This window comes from Gigantopelta aegis, chromosome 6 (genome assembly GCF_016097555.1).
Source record: "Gigantopelta aegis isolate Gae_Host chromosome 6, Gae_host_genome, whole genome shotgun sequence".
Lineage (NCBI taxonomy): Eukaryota > Metazoa > Mollusca > Gastropoda > Neomphalida > Peltospiridae > Gigantopelta > Gigantopelta aegis.
In genome coordinates, this window is record NC_054704.1 from 59672204 (window position 1) to 59693451 (window position 21248).

Sequence of the window (21248 nt, forward strand, 5' to 3'; positions counted from 1 at the left end):
AACAGAGTAAAAGTAAATATTAAAACAGTAACTGCACTGTTTTTACTAAGTATCTGAATCTCAGTGTCATCGGGCATGATCGAAAATACAAGTAAATTACCAATCCAAAGTTCAGGCAACAAACGTTTTGATTTGATTTGATTTGATTTCATTATTATTATTTTTATTTTTTTTGTGAGGCTGAAACGTCCTCGGCCGAAATGTTTGGGCCAAAATGTCCGTCTATCGGTTTTAACATAGCTGAACATACAAATTTTAGCTTATATAGTTATTAAACAGAATAATAATTAATGTTTAACTTTGTACCTTAGAAGAAGAAAATAGGCCTGTGATAGCATTCTATTAAAAAAAGTTCACTACATGGATTTTTAAATGTTACCGCTTTACTTTGAGTGGTCCAAAAACTAGAAGCAGCTAGCTTTCATTGAATGTCAATATACTAGCAACACACCACATGATATATGGTATTCGGTTCTAAATACAGCAATCAACCCTGGGGTTACACCATAATTATGGGAGTTGGCCCCACTATCAACATTACATAGCCTTACAGTTAAACCAGTTCTCATTCCAAAAACATAAAATAAAGAAAAGGTGCACGATTTTCAGTGGAATTATATTCATCACCTACAAGCCACTGACTGGCTACAACAGTGATGTGATCCATGAAGCCAGTATATGTACTTCATGTTTGCATTTTATACATGTATAATACAGTTTGATCTTCTTTCTCAGAATAGTTGTGTGTCTGAATTCTCCCATGGATACCATTGAGTAGTTATAAAGCTTTACATAACATGATGGGCTTGAGTGGAAGTGGTGTTTTGTTAGCCCATGTGTCAAATGTTTGTGGACTGGAAAACAGATACACTCTTCATTGGTAAGATTCATCTACAGGGAGCAGTCACAGTGCTCAGGTGCTTCCTTACATCACACATCAAGAAATGTTTATTTAACAACACTGACAGTCTTATCAATGGGTGAATCACAGAGTTATGACACAGAGTCAGTGCTCACAGGCAGCCCTGTGTCTAATTCAGTGCACTGATGGCTAGTGAAGGCATTAATGATTCAAGTATTGTCTAATTCAGTGCACTGAAGGCTAGTGAAGGCATTAATGATCCAAGTATTGTCTAATTCAGTGCACTGAAGGCTAGTGAAGGCATTAATGATCCAAGTATTGTCTAATTCAGTGCACTGATGGCTAGTGAAGGCATTAATGATCCAAGTATTGTCTAATTCAGTGCACTGAAGGCTAGTGAAGGCATTAATGATCCAAGTATTGTCTAATTCAGTGCACTGAAGGCTAGTGAAGGCATTAATGATCCAAGTATTGTCTAATTCAGTGCACTGAAGGCTAGTGAAGGCATTAATGATCCAAGTATTGTCTAATTCAGTGCACTGAAGGCTAGTGAAGGCATTAATGATCCAAGTATTGAGTAATCTGTAGTACAAGCTTCACAGAGCTCAATAAAAGAAAATAACAATTGGTTAAAAATTAGCAAACAACTTTTACAGCAATCTTTAAACATTCATAGATTAATAATTCCTTTATATATATGGTTCTAACAATATTTATTTACATGTGACATGGATTGGCAAACAGGCTGTTGACGTATACATATATTAATGCCTTTCCACAAATACACTGAACAGCTAGCATTGCAAGCAGGTCAAGACAGTTCTTATATAAAATAATGGATATTTACTAATTTCTTTATTATTCTCATATATACAGTGAAACCCCTCAAAACCGTGCCCTTTCTAAACCGGAATTCTCTCAAAACAGGACGTTTCCCAAAGTCCTGTGATTTATGCATTTTTTAACACTAAAGTTTACCTCTCTAAACCGGAAACCTCTCTAAGCTGAACACCAGACGAATAATTCAGTCCCAAAATCTTTATTTAGTGTAATTTGTACCTCTAAAAACTGGACGACCAGACCACTGTCAATCATTACAGAGCCACTAATTGTTTTGTTTCTTGTCACTTCTGTCTTCTTCGGCCAGATTACCTGACTGCGAACATAGCCGATGCAATATACACATGCTCAGGTTCGCCATCAGATGTGTAATCACTGTTACATATGACTGGGTACGGTTGGCAAATAACAATTAAGCAATTAAAGATCAAGTGACAGCTTTGATATCCATAATAAACATATTTGTGTGGTTGAAGAGATATCAGTGGCATTTCATTTTCATATCGATTTTCAAGATGTCGGAACGTCCAGCGAAACATTGTCGTGTTGAACTGTTAATTAATGATTAACTTTAAATCACTAAAAGTTTTGAAAGTTTATCTAAGCCAACATTAAGTGAAAACTTTGGTGTAGGAAAATCAACTGTTGGAGATATCATCAAGAAACAATGCGGACATCTCTGAAGACCGGACGTTTTATTCGGTCCCGTGGGTGTACGGTTTAGAGGGGTTTTACTGTATTACCATACACTTATATTTGTATGCATATGTGCATACATACTAAGATTCCTACACTTATATTTGTATGCATATGTGCATACATACTAAGATTCCTAAACATAGCTTAAGCTAACTAACCTCACACAAACTTCTGAAATTAGTAGCTGAACATAAAAGATAAGCGCCTTAAGAATTCATCAGCAGATCTTATGATACTTTAAGTTAAATTTAATTCCAGAGGTCAATCCTGTGAACACCAACACTGAGAAAACTGTTTCATAAAAATTATGACTTCATTTGATGCACACTAGCATGATTTTAAAGTTTTCTTGAGAGTCAACTATTTATAATGTTTTATGTAGAAGATACTATAAAATCAGGGTTTAATGATAATGGCTGCACCGATAGTAACTGCCATAGCTGTAATATGCATTGCTGTAGGCCAAGGGTTTTACTGATGGTATTTTTTTTGCTGCTGGATAAAAATTACTGCTGTTAGTTGAAGAGAAAGTTTTTTTACTTTTTATTTTGTGTTTATTTGTTACAAAGTTACTGGTTATTTTAACCAGTAACTTTGTAATTGTATGCTGTAGGCAAGCTCAAAATAGCCATAGGTAACACATTCTTATGTTTGAGTCCTAATGAAATTATTAAATTCTTGCATTGAAATAAGCCCATTTATAAATTAAAAAAGAAGTTTGTTTTGTTTAATGACAGCACTAGCAGATTGATTTCTTAATCGTTGGCTTCTGGATGTCAAACATTTGTTAATTTTGACATATAGTCTTAAATAGGAAATCCGCTACATTTTTCCATTAGTAGCAAGGGATCTTTTATATGCACTATCCCACAAACAGGATAGTACATACCATGATCTTTGGTATACCAGTTGTGGTGCACTGGCTGGGACGAGAAATAGCCCAAATAGGCCCACTGACAGGGATCGATCCCACTGCATGGGCTATGTCACGCCCCTTTTGTTTATAAATAAACATTTTATTGAAGCTCCCAGTTTTGTGAGATTGAGATGTACATGTACATGAATGTGATGAGATAAAAGTCAAATGTGTGAGACTCGTGCTAGACTTGTGAAGTTTCTTTTATGCCATGTATTAAGTGATTAGTTATGACGTATCCTAATGAAACTTACTATAAGTATTGGTGTGGCAAACACCAAGACTAGATTACTAGTGTTACTTTGCTCAACTGTCGGCTTGAAAAATAATTTCATAACAAAACCTCAATATGTTAGTATACTTAAAAAAGTATTTTAAATACCCATTTGTTCCGATTCAAACATAAACCTCGAAAAAGGCTGACAGAGTGACAGTGAGAAAACTAAACCAATCAAACAATTTACATTCAGTCAAATATAGCTGATCATTTTAATATAATGTATAAAGTGATAGTATACATATATACGAAATGTACTTGTATATATAGGAGAGGACACAACGTAGTCCAGTGGTAAAGCGTTTGCTTGATGTGCAGTTGGTCAAGGATCGATCTCCATCGGTGGGCCCATTGGGCTATTTCTCATTCCAGCCAGTGCACCACAAAGGCCGTAGTATGTGCTATTCTATCTGTGGGATGGTGCATATAAAAGATCCCTTGCTACTAATGGAAAAATGTAGCAGGTTTCCTCTCTAAGACTAAATGTCAAAATTATCAAATATTTGACATCCAATAGCCGATGATTAATAAATCAATGTACTCTAGTGGTGTCGTTAAACAAAACAACTTTTAACATATATATATGAAGGGTCCATGAGAATAACCTACGATTTTGAAATAATTGAATTTACAACTCTGCAGTAATGCAATCGTGAAATATTTTTCTTACACACCTGTTGGTGAGAATATCATTCGTAATGTTAATACACATACATGTGATAACATTTTAAATTAAAAAACATATGACTGGCTGCTCCTAGGTGATGACCAGGTCACCAATGCCATACCATCCAATGAAAGAAAAAGCATGGTTGAATCGATCATGCACTCTGTGACGTACAAGTTAACCTGAAATTGACTTGTCTGTGATGCTAAAGTTAGGGCCGTACATAGGTTTTAGTTGGAAAAAGCATTTAAAATTATTTTATAACTGTTTTCTGAAGATAGGTAAAAAATAGAATATTACATTTGTGTCCGCTGGATACATTTTTAAACAACGGTGTAATAATTTAACTTGACAGAAAGTGAGATGAATAACTATTACATGTTGAAAGTTTGCCTGTGTGAACTATTTTGACATAACATCACTGAAATATACATAGCTAGCATGGTGTTTCATATTAAATCTATTTTAAATACACTTATACTATGTGAAAGAACATGTTATAATACTGGAGTAGTTTGCAGTTAAAAAGTATATACTCTAAATATGGGTTAGTACTGATTAATCAACAAATGTATCAAAAGTGGACACTGTAGGTTCTTCCCATGGACCTTTCATATGGCCACAGACCACAAGTAATTACGCTATAGGTTTCTATACAGTGTTAGTGGCTATAACATTTTTATTAATATCAGCAGGCCCATTGATTTTTTTTAATGTACCTTTGCCTGCCTGAGGGAAACATACCCTGAAAAGGACAACCCCTGTTGTCCAGCTCTTTCTCCCAGGATATTGGTTTAAACAAACACACCCACTAAACCTGGCCAGAGTACACCCATTTTACACAAAAAGCACTACTTTTGTATGGGCCGGAATTACCACAAAAAGGTCTTCAATGTCAACAAGTTACACCTTTGCAAACTACATGTTCTCCCCTGTCAACTTCAGTCTAATAGTTGCAACTTCAAAACTGTCCGCCATGAAATAATCACAGTCAAACAGCAGACTACTTGTGCGGACAAATTTCTCAAATGGGAAGATAACTGTGATATGAGGCCTATATAGCAGTAAGTTTACTATAATGTAAGTGATAGTGAATCACTTGTTACAGTATCAAGTAAATGATTGCATTTTTAATGTTATTTTTGTTTTACAGCTTTACCAAAAATATGTTGTTTGTTGCACAATATTACTGGCTGAGTGAGTAAATTAAATTATTCATTCCTGTCTGGCATTAACATTGTTCATATCAACACTGTATTTCCAAGAGTTCTTACACAACCAATTGTCTTCCTGACAAACTACTCCTTTGTTAGAATGTTACAAGAAGGAACTGGCAATATGATAACTACAAAGAATACAATTATTGATTACCGGTCGATTGTTTCATTGATGTCTTCATGTGTTAAACATTGAGAGAGTGGTGTGGAGCAGCTCAAAGACACATTGGTTGCATGTGAATTGACTTACAACATTGAAAAAGACATCTCAAACAAAAAGAGTTCACATGCTATTATTTTTCTTTCTAGGTGCATGTCAAAATAAAAAGAAAAGAGAGAGAAAAAACACACACAAAAAACCCAGAAACAATTTTAATCAGACAAACATTCACTTGGTACACAGTACAAACGTCTGTGCTAAGCCATGATTTATACAAATTACGGTAAGTTCGTACTTTGTGTGTGTGTGTGTGTTTGTGTGTGTGTGTGTTTGTGTGTGTGTGTGTGTGTGTTTGTGTTTGTGTGTGTGTTTGTGTGTGTGTGTGTGTTTGTGTGTGTGTGTGTTTGTGTGTGTGTGTGTGTGTGTGTGTGTGTTTGTGTGTGTGTGTTTGTGTGTGTGTTTGTGTGTGTGTGTGTTTGTGTGTGTGTTTGTGTGTGTGTGTGTTTGTGTGTGTGTGTGTGTGTTTGTGTGTGTGTGTGTGTTTGTGTGTGTGTGTGTTTGTGTGTGTGTGTGTGTGTGTGTGTGCAAATATTAAAGAACTTTAAAAAACATGAAGTGTATCAGAGAAACAATTGTGCAATTTATATACATGATGTACTGGGTGACTACTATCTGTAATTATCTATTGAATATTACGTCAGAAAGTAAATTCTAAGTCTCTACCATAACACTTTGATTGTAATAATCTGACTAAAACACTTTACTAAAATGCAATGCTGGAGAGTGGCAGTCCTATATTCGAAGCATATATACTAGAAAAGTACTCATGTCAAGATTAAGCTATTATGTTGACTTAATAAGAGGTATACCTATAGCGCTTCATGTAGAAAATTTTTTTGTTATTTTGGAATCGTTTGAGTTAGCACTTAAATACAGTAACAATATTATGAGTCTGAAGATTCTTGTTTTTAAGATGATTGCTGATATTTTACGACCGTATTAAAATACATGAGACAAATCCAAGGTGCGTATGTTTTTAGCAATCAACTTTTGATTACAAAAAAACCCACTAGATTGAGATTACTAGTAAGTGATTAAATTAGAATACATCAGTTTGATTAAAAATCTACTCAATTACATATACGGTAAGCATGGCCTCAACCAACATCTGATTACATACGAGGTGATAAAAAATTTCCGAGACTGTTCCTGTTGCGAACGAATGGAATGGAACGAATGGAGCGTGACATGGCCATGGACGTGCAGCAGGAACGAGCAGTGATTTTCGTTATTCCGTATGTCACGTGACGTCGCGTGTTCAACATTGGGAATGTGTGTTACATGCATTTTTGTGACCATGTGTACTTGCTTATTTGCGATTTCACTATGGACCTGAAACTTAAGCAGAGAGCAAACATCAAATTTTGTATCAAACTCAGGAAATCAGCAACAGAGACCCTCGAAATGCTTAAGGAAGCCTACAGAAATGAAGCAATGAGGCGGGCGAGGTGTTTTGAGTGGCATTCTCGCTTTAAAAGGGGCAGAACATCACTGGAGGATGACGAGAGGTCAGGGTGACCCTCCACGAGCATAATCCCTGAAAATGTCGAAAAAACTTAACGAATTGTGCGTCAGGATCATCGGATTACCATCAAGGAAGTTGCTGACATCGTCAATGTGTCATTTGGAACAGTTCACACAATCCTCACATCTGATTTGGACATGCACCGCATCGCTGCCAAGTTCGTGCCTAAGCTCCTGAACCCCGAGCAAAAGCAGCACCGAGTCGAAGTCTGCGAGGAACTCTGTCAACAGGCCCAGGATGACCCAACCTTCATGTCGAGGATCATCACCGGTCACGAGAGTTGGGTCTAAGGCTACGACCCAGAGACCAAACAGCAGTCTTCGCAGTGGAAGAGACTGCACTCTCCAAGACCGAAGAAGGCAAGGCAGGTCAGAAGCGCAACCAAGAGCATGCTTGTTGTTTTCATCGACATTCGCGAAATTGTGCACCATGAATTTGTCCTCCAGGGTCATACTATCGACGTCAAGTTCTACTGTAATGTTCTGAGGTGTCTGAGGGGGGACATTTGGTGCAAACAACCTCAACTGTGGTGCGATGGTAATTGGGTGCTTCATCATGACAACGCGCCCCCTCACAGTGTGTTGTAAACATGCAAATTGTTTGCCCGGACCAACATGATCGTCACTTCTCACACCCCCTACTCACCAGATTTGGCTCCCTGCAACTTCTTTCTCTTCCCCAATCTGACAGGTCACCATTTTAACATCGTGGAGGTGATCCAGCGCAAATCGCAGATGGTTCTTTACTCACTTAAAGAACGTGACTTCCCGGGGCATTCCAAGCATGACAGAAGCACTGGGAGTGGTGTATCGCTGCACAAGGTGGCTACATCGAAGGGGACGGTGGCCAAAATTAGATACGGCATGTTTTTTGTTGTTTTAGAGGCGTAGTCTCGGAACTTTTTGATTGCATCTCATATTAAATTTGAAAACAACATATCCATTGAATTATAAGCATGATCCTACATCATAGACAATATAGACAGATACAATAACTGTACATAGGTACATAGACCAATACCAGTAAACAAAGCACAAGCTGCTTTGATATGCCATATCCATGCTTATCATGTCATCATACTGTGCATCCACAACAAGAAGTTATCCAATGTAATAAATGTCATTTGTGGCAACACCCTATGTGTAATATGGAGACAGTTACAGACAGCCTAAAATCTGTTTGAATATGTCCGGAAAACTTGGATAACCAGCGCTATTTTGTCACCACCATCATGGAGAGTCTACGGACTTGGCATCCGAACTAGCAACGATGTCGAGGGATGGCATAATGGAATTAACTAACATGGTTGCCCTCATAGGCCATTTTATATGCTTATCACACTGCTGTATGAAGAGGCCCAACTGGTTCACATGCAATTGTGTTTGGTAAGTGAATCCAAATTGAAATGTCACCAAGAAAAGAAATACAGAGATTACAAAAGAAAATGTTTCAGTATTGGTGAGAATATATGGATGGGACATGTAGTGCACTACAGCTGCTACTGCATATTCCAGAATTAATGGACCAGTGCAGTAGACATATATTAAACAAGTTCTGTAAAAATATCATGGTTCATAAATGTATATGTGAAAAAACATGAAACTTATATCCAAAAATGGTTAATTTTTTCACGTTTTATTATTTTATTTATGCCCCTAGTAGTTGTAAGTAATAAAAGCAGTGATATTTCTATGCATTCAGTAACATAGATTACAGAAGTTACTGCTGACCATTTATACAACTGATTCAACTTTGTAATCTCTAAACAGCTTCAAGTTTGAAAAAAAAGCTCTTTAGGAATTACTAGCATGCAATGTTTCTATTTTTGATTATAATAATTATTTAAAAAATTCTGTTTACATATACAGTAAAACACCTCTAAACTGAACATGCATTGGACCAAGAATTTTGTCCGGTTTTCAGAGTTGTCCGGTTTTTAGGGGTTTGTATTGATACAAAAGCTATTGTCGCACCCTGTCATTTGTTTCCACTAGTATCCTATTGATATTCGACTTTATATATGTATTGAAGATAAATCCAACAGGTAGTAATCTAATAAAGAAGCTTTTACAGGCCTCTACATTGCGACCGATCTGGTCAACCATTGTTTTCGTTTGGCAACTAAAATATTTTATACCAAAGTTCATATAAACAGATCAGCAATAGTCACGCTAGGGGACAATTCTGGTGAAATAGTCTCTGTATATACCACTAAACTTTGCCTTGTTAAGTACATAGGCAAAAATCACTTCACCTTCGATTTCGCGGAGATAAAAATCGATAACCACAAAAACAGACCACAACCATATTTTCGCTAAAACGATCGAAGTCAAATTTTAACAAGTATATATTATCAGAGTAAGAGATACCTAAATAGTTATAAAACATTTCTTGGTACACCTTATGAGACACTTTATTTAAAAGGAAAGTAAAACTTTGTAACAAAGCATTACAATCGTATCAACAATTTAAACAAAAATTGAAGTCGATTACATGATTGTGATATCTGTCAACCGTTTTTATGTAGCACGCAAATTCGCCATTATAGATTTATAACAGCATACAGCATGCTTCGAATATAGGACTGCCACTCTCCAGCATTGCATTTTAGTAAAGTGTGTTTAGTCAGATTATTACAATCAAAGTGTTATGGTAGAGACTTAGAATTTACTTTCTGATGTAATATTCAATAGATAATTACAGATAGTAGTCATCCAGTACATATATAAATTGCACAATTGTTTCTCTGATACACTTCATGCTTTTCAAGGTTCTTTAATATCTACACACACACACACACACACACACACACACACACACACACACACACACACACGGACACAGATACATACACTCACATATACAAACATGCACACACTATACATACATTCATACATACATACACTATCGGTACATAAACATGACTCCTAATTTTGTTATTTGGCGCTTAAAAAAATAGAAGTAGGCACCATCTGGCTCCTGGACAGAAAAGTTAACGCAGAGGGATATTTTAACGTTTTCTTATATACTTTTAAAACTTTTAATGATCTTAAGTTTATCATCGAGTAATAGTTCAATATGGCAAAATTTAGCTGGATGTTCCACATTGAAAATCGATATGGCAATGAAGTTCTATGGACATCTTTTCAACACTACTTTTGCCTACTCTTTATTTTGGTAAATAAAAAAATAAAAAAACAAACATTTTTAAAACAAAATCAAATTCAAACAACAGGAAGACAGTGTATCCTTGAAGCAAACAATAAACATGTTTGTGATGGATATCATCTGTCATTAGATCTTTAATGGCTTGTTATTTGCCAACAATACCCATTCATATATGTAACAGTGATTACACATCTGATGGCTACCCTGGGCATGTGTATATTGCACCGGCTATGTTTCCAGTTAGATAATCTGGCTGAAGACAGCAAAGTGACAATAGACGAAACAATTAGTGGTGCCGTAATGATTGACAGTGGTCTGGTTGTCCGGTTTTCAGAGGTATAAATTACACTAAATAAAGAGTTTGGGACTGAATTATTCGTCCAGTGTTCAGTTTAGAGAGGAAAATTTTAGTGTTAAAAGATGTGAAAATGTCCGGTTTAGAGAGGGTCCGGTCTTATAAGGAGTTTTAATGTACTTTAAAAAATTACATTATTAAAAGCATACCGATGGAAATAAATTAGGGATCATACCAACAGTAACAGGAAAGAATGGTTGCATCCAAATCACTCATCCATATAGTGCTAGGAAGTTAACTGTGTTTCTGACATTCAATCTCACATTACATCTTTTACTTTATACATTCATGTATTACAATGCTAATGTGGTCTACAATACCAAGTGCTCCATTATTTCTTTCTTATAATATAACGGACAGTAAACTCAAACATGAGCCTTATGCATTAGAAAGATGCATACCCGGACCACCAACACATGCTGACACTTTAAGAAATAAAAAATGCGTAATTTTAGAGTTAATAAAAAAAGTGATTATTTTTGCTAACTGGGGGTAGCCATTTTCTTTTGTTTTTGTTACTTCCAGAATTCTAGCTTGGGGCGAAGTGACGTCAACTCCGATCAACTCCTGTATACACAGTGTAAACAAACACAGTCATTTACGACAAGGCTTTGATCAACCTGACTTGTAAAACAAAATAAATGACTTGATAATATAATAAACTATTTTTAAAAAAAATATTTCAATTTGCATTAATAAAACGAAATGGGGTTATAGTATTTTTTTCTTAAAAAATCCAAAGAAAAAATGCATATTATTAGGTCTGTTGGTAGGGTATGTTGGAGCAAAAACGACAACTCACGATACCCAAGTGAGAATTTTTTTTCTTTGGGACTACGTTATTGGTCAGTTTTTGTGATTTTAGATGGGAAAGTCTACTTATAATCAAGGGTTTTACAAAATTATTTATAGTAATAAAGCAGGACATCTGATAATGTCCATTACCATTTTAGGGGTGGCCGGTTGTCCCACAATACCCTGTGATCTTAATAAAACAGGCACATAGTTGTTGTTTTTTCTAGACACCTTGAATGGTGACCATCCAAGTATACACCTGCCAATCAGGAACCACGAAATGAAAAGACCAATTAACTAAGAGAACACTCCGATTATCATTTCAGTATGTGGTGTTAATGTATGGACAAAACATAATACACTTATTTCGATACTTTGACAATGGTGGTTTATTTTGTATTGAAAAATAATATATACTTACTGCTGGCTTATTGGGATGGATATTATTACAGAACATTGCAATGCATTTTCAAAAATCTTCAGTTCTAAGACTAATTCCTGACGTGACACGATAAGTACTGGGATAGTACAAAATGGCTGTGCCCATTATATATAATAGCCATCACATTTAACCATTTTAATTAAATAAATATAAGATTATACTTGTTGATATTAAGCAATAATGTGCATTATATATCATTGAATGTGCATACCAAGCTAAAAGCCTTGCTTAAGGATTCTTTTAAATGGGATCTTTCCATATTGAAAGGAAAGCCTGACTACTACAAAACATTATTAATTAACACATCGATTACTTCGATAGCAAAAATGCAGCTAAGGCTGTTCTAGCATTTTGTCTTCAATCCTGTATTAATCTATATAATTTGGTTAAGAAACTTTTTTTATTTACACCAAATTTTTTAATTGGGTTTAAAACTCCGTAATATGGGTTTAAAACTCCGTAATATGATTTAATATAAGATTTAACATTATATATTATAGAGTTATATGCCAATTCATTAGTTCCCTTTTCATGCAAACGGACTATAATCACAATTGATGGGGGTTTTCTTGTTCTTTATACCAAGATTATTTGACAGCTATTGATTACAAGACTGATTAAAAAAATGTCCTTTGAAGATAGCAACAATCCCAAATGAAATTGCATGCTTGCAGCTAGGTTGTTGTAAGGTAGTTACAAGGTTGTTATAAGGTAGTAATGCAAGCTATTTGCTAAAATTTAGCTCGCGTAAGGTAGTTAGTAATTCTGCAAGCTTGCTGCATGCATGTTTTTATTTGTGAAAGCATGCGCACGCTTGCTGCATGCATATCTTCAACTGTGCAAGCTTCCTGCAAGCATGTTTTAATTTTGCAAGCTTGTGCAAGCTTACTGCATGCATATCTTCAACTATGCAAGCATGTCTATACTTGTGGAAGCTTGTGCAAGGTTCCACACAAAAAAGGCTTAGTTTGTGTAGTTGAAATTGAACAGAAAAAATACCAAGTCCAAATCATTTTCATGGTTATTTTTTTTTAAATTCATAACTTCTCACATGATTTATCAAATTCATTGGGACCAGTGGCTAAACAACCAAACATACATCTAACAGATTTAGATAGTATTTACCATAATAATTAAAACAAAATTAATATTAATACATATGCATGATGATGTAATGTGGTTAAAACAGGATCATCTTGTAATTATTGGATTTTCAATTGGCCCCCAAAATAACAACATATGCATGACTATGAGAGGATGACTTGGGTCATGATTGGTTGAAATTTACCTGGTGGAATTTGAGAAGACGTTGAAAATGTCTGAGCCAATCAGAGGCTATGGTAGCCATCTTGGATTTTGAATCAGCCTAAAAAATAACAATACTTGGTCAGGGTGATGAGAGGATAATTTGGAATAGATTTGGTTGAAATCTGCTTGTACATGGACCTTGAGAAGTCAAAAACAACTCAGTCAGTCAAAGGCCAGAGCAGCCATATTGGATTTTGAATCAGCCCAAAAAATAACAACATTTAGTAAGTGCCATTGAAGGATCATTTGGACTAACTTTGATTCAAAACTGCCTGGTGGATCTTGAGAAGAAGCAAAAAATGTCTCTGTGAATCAGAGGCCATAGGTACAATCCTGCTTGGTGGAACAGGAGAAAAAAGAAAACAAGAAGAAACAAACAAATGACTTTACACCACTGTGTGGATCTCCAGACAGTGGAAGAATATATCCTAAGAGAAGAAGAAGAATATAGGATCAGAATTTATTTTAGCATATTAGTTTAGTCAAGACTACCCCACATATGTGGAACATGTTTATATCATACAGGAAAACTAATTTTGTAAATATCTGACTACATGTAGTCAGTGTTTTTGCCAGAATGAAATACTTGGGCATGGTGCTATGAAATTGGATATTTACAATGTGTATGCTGAATGCAACCAGTTGATATTGGGTATGGGGTGGGGGTGGGGTGGAGGCCTCCCCAGAAAGAAAATGGATTAGGTTTAGGGTTAGGGTTAACAAAATTATACAGTAATACAGCAACTTACAAAAATAAATTCTGCAAAACAATTTGGGTATTGCGCCATACCCATTATACCCTCTGGCAGAAACCCTGGTGGCACCCATTTTGTTTTGTTTTAACAGTTCATGTTTTCACTTTAGAAATGATCATTGTTGGGGGTTTTACAATTAGACAAGATGCAAGATGGCCGCCGCTGATGATGGTGCAAGCTTGCAAGTAGCTTGTCGTTAGTTTGCGGGAAGCTCGTCGCAAGCTTGCGGGTAGCTCGTAGCACGCTTGCGGAAAGCTTGTCGAAGGCATGCGGGAAGCTCGTCATAAGCATGCAGATAACTTGTCGCAAGGTCTTTTTCGTTTCGCGTTAGTATAGATTTAAATCCCCCCCCATGTATTTATTTATATATTTTCTTGCTTGCCATATATATATATATATATATATATATATATATATATATATATATATATCTTATTTAGTTATTTATCAATTTATTATAAAATATGTGTTTTAACCATTATATCTTCTTTCTTTTTCTCCTATATATTTCCCAGTCCTTTCCATTCTATGAGTCACAGAAATTTGTTTTGTTTTTTGCTAATCTTTAATTTATACAGAAACATTACAAATATATTTATGTATTAAATTGTTATATATGACTATATAACATTATTATACCACAAATTAGATATATGTACTTGTATATAAATTATATTACTTTGATGTAAGACCATGAATTCAAGGCTTCCCAACCTTGACATGGTCAGAATAGGCTGGGGAAAAAAAAAAAAAAAAAAAACCCACACAAAAAACCCTAGTCGCAAGCTTGCGGGAAGCTTGTCGCAAGGTTGTAAAAAGGTTCTAAATACTAGCTTTAACTGAACAAGCTTGCGGGAAGCTTGTCACATGTGTGTGGGAAGCTCGTCGTAAGTGTGCGGGAAGCTCGTCGCAAGTGTGCGGGAAGCTCATGGCAAGTGTGCGGGAAGCTTGCTGCAACAGGCTGGTCGCATGGCTGTAAAAAAAGTTCCAAATACTAGCTCGAAATGAAGTAGTTACAACTGTGTAAGATACATGTATGCTTGTACAACTTTGACACAAGGTAATTACCAGCTAACATCAAGCTTAAATAGTAACAGTGTTTGCTATAATCTAGCATTTTAAATGTATTAAATACAAAACAAATGTTGGAAAACAAAGTAGATGGGCATGTTGTTTTCATTAAAATTTTGTTGGTTGGTAACAAACAATATATTTTTATAGCTGGCCTAAGGGCAGATTCAATAGATGTTTTTTTATTGAAAGAAATATTTTTCTTACAAATAGGTTTACTTCAGCCTTAGTATGATAATGCCCCCTTCCTGTCACACCTACATGCATCCCCGTTAAGATTATCTCAGATGAGTGGGGCTGACTTTTAAATACATCCACAAGCTATTGTGGCCAGCCCACACACCCATATAAATCAATGTGTAATCCACATCATTCTCAAGGAACCACCTCTAGGTGTTGACTTTGTTACACAGGCTATTCAAGTGTTTGGCTTTTTCTAAGAGAGGTCACAAGGAGTAGGAATGTTGAATTTCCCTTTATAACGTTAGCCAGACTTTTAAGTTTGTAAGTTGTCAGTCTTACAAATGCAATTACACTTTTTTTTTTTAAATCGACAATTACAAAACTTAATCTATATTCTCTTTGTGGATTCCATTCTAGTTCTGGTTCTTTTGCCTGATTCTTTCCTTAATTGTCTTGTTTTGCACAAAGGATTAGTTACAAGTATATATTTATGTAGTAGGTATTAGTTAATAGTATTGTTTCTAGATGTGTGACTTTTAACATCAAGGCTCAAAGTATTTAAGTGGTTCTAAGATGTCAATGAAATTTCATTAAAGTCCCCTAAATCACAATAATGTTAATGTATGGTTACTTAATTACATTATGGATATTCCAGAGTATAATTTTAAAAGGTTTGCCAGAGTATAATTATAAAAGGTTTGCCAATACACAATGCCTTATAGTAAATCATAGTTCATATATATATATATATATAATTATACTCGGGAGTATCCATAATGTAATTAAGTAACCATATATTAATATTGTGATTTAGGGGACTTTAATGAAATTTCATTGACATCAATGCATGATTTAAAAAGCAGATGGAAATAATTGTGAGAATTATAGTACATCATATATATGTATATTCACTGATACATCTACACTTTTCCTCCAAAAGTGTAGGTGTATTGTAATACACATACACTTTTGGAGAAAACGTGTAGGTGTATCATGATACTCCTACGCTTTTCATTTAACTACACCTGTATTTAAAACGAAACAAAAAAATTAAAAAAATTATGAATAATACAATGAACTTTTATTGTCATAACTTACATTGAAATCCAGATGAGCATGTTCACATTTGAAGAAGCGCATGACTGCATGACTGTTACTAACATTTTCCGTCATGTTCAAACTTGCAATTATCGGTTGAAACAGATTTTCTTTCAGATCTTTCAACACTTGACTAAAGTCTTTAGGTATCTATATTGGGAGAATGTAGACAAATTTTTCCCTTGTGGTACATGTCTAGCTGTCATAACCTGTATTATACAACACCACGTGTTCTTACACGTGTTTGTGGGAATCAGCAGCGTAACTGCCTCCAAAAAACTTTCTCCTCCTGTAGTTAGAATTTAAAATCTTCTTGATTGTCCAAATTAAAATGCACAGAAAATGAAGTCCATTTAACTGAACAAAAAAATCTCCATTCTGGTCTTCAAAGTCCTTTTTTTCTCGCTGGCTTATTTTCTCACAAACATGACTGTCTTTCACAATTCGCCGTTACAAAATAAGACAAAAATGGTTTTGCTTGATGACACTTATCATTTGCATATAACAAAGTTCAAAGTATATTTTTGTAATATTTCAACCAATAGAACAAGCCATCTACAAAAATTAGTTTGCTGGGTGACATCATTTGTATATACCAAAGTTCAAAGTATGTTTTCGTAATATTTCAACAAAGAGAAAGAGCCATCTAATTACACATGCACACTTATGCAATTTGAGGTAGTTTTATCAGTGTGTGTTAGGGCTGTACTGGTATTAGAATATATTAAAACTCACAGATGTAGCTCATATTTCTTGGGTTGGGAACAGTATGGAGAATTGAGTATGAAATGCTATTTTTATATTTAGATTGTCTAAAAAAACCTTTTATGATATGTAGAACTAGAAATAATATTTAATGATTTTGTTTTAAGTTTGAGGAATTTACTGGATAGGGGGTAGTTGACACCCATACCACATATATATATATATGAGAACTATGATGTACTATAAGGCATTGTGTATTGGTAAACCTTTTATAATTATACTTTGCCAAACTGTATATGAACTATGATGTATACTAAGACATTATCCAGTGAATTAATATGATTATGAATGACTGCAAAAAAAAGTGATACTAGCTGTATCAGTTTAAGAAATAATTTATAAACATCCTTTGGATTATTCCTAGCAATAACAAATTCAGCTCAACTTATGCTTATAAAGAATGTATATAAAAAGATCCCTTGCTGTTACTCGACAGAAGCAGCCAACATCAGAATGATTCACTTGATAAAAATCATACCAAATATAAAAGCTATCTATTAACAGGGTTCATACACCTTTTCCCCAAGTTGATTTTCCATGACTTTTCTATGACTTTCCATGACCCAACTAGCACAATTCCATGACCATATGATTATTGTTTAAATTTTAGTGATGAACTTGTACATCATGTACATGCGGATACAGTAATATCACTGCTAAAATCAGGTTAGGCTCAAAACACATCAACGCTGGGTCTTGGTCTGGCAAAGACACCATGTATTTTGATGTCTGGATCTGTAACTCTTATGTTTTCAATATATATTAACTGCTCTCATATCTTTAGACATAGTTTCTTCTGTAAACACCAGCTTTGATTAATATATACCTTTTCTTTTGATTATTAAGAAAAATAAATTAAAATATGGCTAGCACAGGCTGTAGCTGCTGGTCTGGCAATGTGAAAATATAGCGCATATGTTCTATGTCATCTGTTGTCAGATCTGTAGTTCACGCCAGCACAGACGTGTTGTGCTTTGTCATTTTCGATACAGTGCGTGTTTCATTTTTGACTGGTACTGTATTCGCCATCCCAGACCCAGGCACAGCCTCGGTGTATTTTGAGCCTTAGGCGGCAAAGAACAGTTAACTGTTTCTCAGTTGTATGCATTACGCTTGTAATATAATGCTGTGAAAGCATTACAATACCAGTCGTACGACTAATTAACTGTATGCATTATGTTTGCAACATAATGCTGTAATAGTAGGGAGACAAATACCAGTCAAATGACTAATTCTAACCTGAACCAGTTCAGAACTTGTGCTTCTAGACAATAATTGGATTTACTAATTTAAGACTTATACATTTTATTAAAATTTTATCTCCAGGTATCTTTGTTTTTTTCAGGGTGGAGTCAGGGGCAGAAGCAATATTATGATTTTCCAAGATTTTTTATTGAAAATAAGTTTTCCAGTTTTCCAGAACTGGATTTTTAAATCTCAAATTCCATGACTTTCCAAACTTTCCATGATGCATGCAAACATTGTATTAAAGGATTGAAAGTTAAAACAGTTAGAGAAATCTTAATCAAATGTTAACCACATTCTAAATATTCCTGACCTTGCCAATAAGACACATTTATGAAGTTGGGGCTGTGCTCTATATCACATTGATGAGCATCCATACCAAAGATGGAAACATGCATTATAAAGGATAGTAGGAGAAACTTTAACCAACTTCTAAATAACCATCACACTTTTCTGAAGTCAGATTCATGGGGCTTTGGTGGTGGTGTGGTTCCATACCTAATATGAGTCAACATTAAAAAGAATTAAGAGTTAAAACAATTAGATAAACCTAACCAAACTTTAACCCAGCTATTGATCTTCAATTGAAAAAATATGTAAATACAATACAAAATATAAATTAACCATATACATGACCTTCAACCTGACTTTGACCAATTAAGTGCTGATTGAAAATCAGCCAAAAGAAAAACATTAAAAAAATGTTCTGCTGACCCATGTAGTTCATTTTTTAAATATATGACCTCCTACAAGAAAAGTAGAAATGAGATCACATATGAACAATAATATTTATTCTACCCAAACTTTAGACAACTGTTTACACTGTCAGACAAACTCATAGAAAATGTCAAACTGTTGACTCCAATAATCCATTGCATGTGAGCCCACCCAAAAATCATCTCTTATTTGAGTATGATCCAATTCCTGCTATGCCTGTACAATGCCTGTGATACAGACTTGGTGTGCAGAAAAACCAATGACCGAGACGCTGTAAGACGCTACTGTCATCACACGCTTCTTGCCCTCAAATAAGCCATCTTTATGTTTCCTGTCAAAACTAGTTCTTTGTACGATGCAGGCCGCACCTTTTTTTCTGTCTCAGCCTCCACCATTTAGTGCAAACAATGTCTTTATATCATCTTCAAAAGTTCCCCAGTACACAGTCATTTTAACCTGAACAGCTTTATTCTATCTATTATACAGATGTAATTTATGTTATCCAATTTTTCTTTAAAAAAAAGAAACAGTGGCTCTCTTAAAGAAGGAATAGTATCCATTACCATATTTTCTTCCAAAGGTTACAGTGATTTATCTCTGATAATCCCCGTTATATTAGTTGCTAAAATTAGTATATTAGCTATGTTTCATAGGGTTTCCTGCCCCAACACCTATTAAAAATTTGAACATTATATAATTCTTTTCAGAAGGTAGAGTTTTAATTAACCTACTTGTACATGTATCAATAGGATGGGAAGCAAATTATGAGCAAAAATTAAGTATCAATATTGCCTAGTGTATATGTACATGTATGTTGTACATATAAGTACACAAAGACTTGAATGACAAAGCCATGGTGGTTTGCATGCATGTTATGTACTGCATGGTGAAAAAATCAATCCATAGTTATTCCCCACCACCACGACCACCACCACACCAAAGAAAAAAAAAAAGAGCATTTTCTTAGAGAACATTAATCTCAACTCTTCATAAACTCATATCTTGTAGTGAATACACATCATTAGTGCCAGTAAATGTTATCCTCAATACAGCAGGCTTAAACTGTTTTAAACAAAGGTCATACCTAATTGTTACAAGATTTCTACCTTACCCTGATATCACAGGATTAGAGGTACAAACGTATGGTTTGCTTCAAACACACATTCACACCAACTATGAAACATTTCCACGAAAAGACTTGCAAATTAAAAGCAATTGAAGAAGCTGCAACCAAGTGACTTTGATCACATTACCCATTAAAGGATTCAAGAGATAAACCATATTTTAACAAGTTTTTTATAAGATCTTGACATTGCCCTGGGTTCACACATTAACCCATCTTAACTGAGCTTAAAAAGAATTTACACATTTGCAAAACATGACCAGCAAGTAGAGAAATGTCATCTTTAAACACTAGGGTAAAAAATACCCAAGTGGAAATGTAATGATGCATTAACTTAAAGCGGTCTTTAACCTGGCTTTCAAATGTTGATGGCACTCAGATGGTTGGACACAGAGTTGGAAAAAGTCTTTTCTACTGACTCACATTAAATGTTGCATTGACCTGCAAAAAAAGGAGTGTGAGTCAAGCTGTACTGACACCGTGTTTAATAACAAAACCACGGTTAAAATCACCTGGAATGGCTTTGTATAATGAGTTATACAGTGGACAACAAACTTCTGCAAGAGAAGAATCCCTGCAGCTCCATTTGAAAGGCAAATCATTACATAATAAGCATCTCCTATGACCAGCTTAGCCATGGGCATGATCCACATCCCCTGTGTATGTAATCTGCTTTACTCTCATGTGACCTCAGTTTAACTGTTCAGTTTACTTTTTAAATTTATTTATGTGCTTATATCTGATTATGGTTCAAGCACACAATTCTGGGTAAACAACTCAGCTATTGCACTGTCTGTCCAAGATAGGGGGCCCTATCTTTTGTTTTGAAAACTAGATGCCCATAAAAATTACCATACATGTTCATTTATTGCTGTTGGTAGAGTGCTAGCCTGAGGGTGTTTGCGTTGTAGGATCAGATCACCTCAGTGGATCCATTCTGTGATTGGTTTTTCACCCCATCCCAGCTAGTGCCCCGCAAATTGTATATCAAAGGCCATGA

At 35.0% G+C, this 21248-nt stretch overlaps 2 long non-coding RNA genes across 3 annotated transcripts in view; one reads left to right on the plus strand and one right to left on the minus strand.

Annotated features, from left to right (window-relative positions):
- Positions 1–11331, plus strand: part of LOC121374322 — a 57679-nt gene extending 46348 nt beyond the window's left edge. For both annotated transcript variants that reach the window (XR_005958228.1, XR_005958227.1), the window contains exons 3-4: positions 5788–5921; positions 11272–11331. This is a non-coding gene — a long non-coding RNA (uncharacterized LOC121374322). The remainder of the gene's footprint in view (positions 1–5787; positions 5922–11271) is intronic.
- LOC121374320 overlaps positions 1–21248 on the minus strand; it is a 116468-nt gene that overhangs the window by 48645 nt on the left and 46575 nt on the right. The window lies entirely within an intron of this gene.